At 40.8% G+C, this 2,500-nt stretch overlaps 1 protein-coding gene and 1 long non-coding RNA gene across 3 annotated transcripts in view; one reads left to right on the forward strand and one right to left on the reverse strand.

Annotated features, from left to right (window-relative positions):
• The window catches only part of LOC118767944, a 54,682-nt gene extending 54,313 nt beyond the window's left edge, over nucleotides 1-369 (forward strand). The window contains exon 3 of the long non-coding RNA XR_005003859.1: nucleotides 359-369. This is a non-coding gene — a long non-coding RNA (uncharacterized LOC118767944). The remainder of the gene's footprint in view (nucleotides 1-358) is intronic.
• Nucleotides 1-2,500, reverse strand: part of LOC118767942 — a 37,899-nt gene that overhangs the window by 753 nt on the left and 34,646 nt on the right. The gene's annotated exons all lie outside the window — the stretch shown is intronic.

Raw genomic sequence — 2,500 nt, forward strand, 5'->3', positions numbered from 1 at the left:
TTAGTCTTTTAATTGTTTCAGTCAAATATATATAATGGGTCTACAAATACAATATTCTTGCATATCTCATATCTATTTTCGTTCCTCCACTTCACTCTCTATTTCGTATCTTATCTAAATTAGCTACGAGGGGCGTTCAATAAGTAATGCCCCTGACCCACTTGCAGTTGTTTGATCTAGCTGAAATTTTGTATGTGCACTTATTTATATCTCTATAGAGTAAAGGCGAATTACAGCTCTGAACTAATTGTGGTTTCTGATTTACAGGTGTTTGAACTGAGTCAAGTGTGAAATGGAGCCTGTTGAGTGTCGAGCAGTGATCTGGTTTTTGTATTTGAAAGGACGCACACCACGGGAGACTTTTGATGAAATGAAAGTAACTTATGGTTATGATGCCCCATCATATGACCTTGTAAAACGCTGGCATTGTGAATTCAAACATAGTCGGAACTCTGTGGAAACAGCTCCCAGATCTGGTCGCCCCCTTCTGCCGTTGATGAGACGTCTGTCCGTCAAGTTGAGGCTGCCATTTTAGAAGGTCAACGCATAACTATTCGCCAAATAGCCCATAAGGTCAAGATTAGTACCGGGTCTGTGGAAACTATCATTCATGACCATTTGCATATGCAAAAGGTGTCTGCCAGATGGATTTCCAGGTTGCTCACACCTTTCCAGAAGCAAGAACGCGTTGAGTGCTCGAGGATGAATTTGGAGATGTGCCAAGAAGATGAGTCAAAATTTTTCAAAAGACTGATCGCACAGGATAAAACCTGGGTCCATCACTATGATCCATAGACCAAAACCCAGTCAATGCAGTGAAAGCACCGTGACTCACCTCCTCCAAAGAAGGCAAGGGTGCAGCCCTCCGCTGACAAGGTTATGCTCACAGTCTTCTGGGACCAGGACGGAGTAGTGATGACAGATTTCCTGGCAAAGGGTACCACAATTACAGGAGCCTATTATGCTTCACTTTTGAGGAAATTAAGAGAAGCTATCAAAATCAAGAGGCGGAGCAAGATCAGCAAAGGCATCCTCCTCCTGCAGAACAACACTCCAGTCCACAACTCGCGTGTCGCCAGATCAGAAGCACAGGCGTGCAGCTATGAATTCTCCCCTTGCACCCTCTGATTTTCACCTCTTCCCAGCCATGAAGTTGATTTTGAAAGGAAAGCGTTTCCCAGATGATGCAGCCTTGATTTCTGAAGTCACGTCGTGGTTGGAGGACCAAGCTGGGGTCTTCTACAAAAACGGTCTCCAGAACTGTATCAAACGATGGGAGAAATGCATAACTCTGGGTAGTTCCTATGTAGAAAAAGACTAATAACTGTGCCAAGTGTCGTTGCTCTACTGCTATGGGAAGTGGGTCAGGGGCATCACTTATTGAACGCCCCTCGTATTGCTTAACCATTTTCTCACACCGTCTCCGATTTAGCTGAAGAAATCGACCCCTGCATATGTATATCCTGGAAGCCTAGTGCTTATTTTATCGGTCTCTTCAGCCGAACAGCTAAGTTATGGGAACGCAAACACACCAACATATTTTGTCAAGCGATGGGGAGGGACACATCCAGACACAAACACTTATACATAAATATATACATACATATATATATATATATATATATATATATATATATACATACATATATATACATATATATATATATCACGTGATCACGTGACCGACCAGATCATCGGATGTTGCTACACATCGCTGATCACAATGCGTTCGCATTGTTTTAGCCTTCGAACGACTCCACCCCGCTGGCTAAGCGAGCAGACCAACAGAAGAGAGTGGGAGAAAGAGTGGTGAAAGAGTACAGCAGGGATCACCACCACCCCCTGCCGGAGCCTCGTGGAGCTTTTAGGCGTTTTCGCTCAATAAACACACACAACACCCGGTCTTGGAATCGAAACCGTGATCCTCCGACCGCGAGTCCGCTGCCCTAACCTCTGGGCCATTGCGCCTCCACCTACCTAACTGGTAGCACTTGCATGTGCAAGTTGTTTGCAATATATATATATATATATATATATATATATAATATATATATATATATATTATATATATATATATATATATACACATATACATATACATACATACATATATATATATATATATATATATATATATATATATGACGGGCTTCTTTCATGTGTGTGTTTGTATATATATACATATAAAAAAAGTTTCAGAATGAGATAAAAAAAAATAAGACTATGATGATTTTAGAATATTTATATCCCTTCATCGGAGACGGTGTGAGAAAATGGTTAAGCAGTAGTTAGTTAATTTAGATAAGATACGAAATAGAGAGTGAAGTGGAGGAACGAAAATAGATATGAGATATGCAAGGATATTGTAATTGTAGACCCATTATATATACATACGACAGGCTTCTTTCATTTTCCATCTACCAAATCCACTCACAAGGCTTTGGTCGGCCCAAGGCTATAGTAGAAGACACTCTTTAAAATATAAAGAGTTGAATTTCGT

This window comes from Octopus sinensis, linkage group LG25 (genome assembly GCF_006345805.1).
Source record: "Octopus sinensis linkage group LG25, ASM634580v1, whole genome shotgun sequence".
Classification (NCBI taxonomy): Eukaryota; Metazoa; Mollusca; class Cephalopoda; order Octopoda; family Octopodidae; genus Octopus; species Octopus sinensis.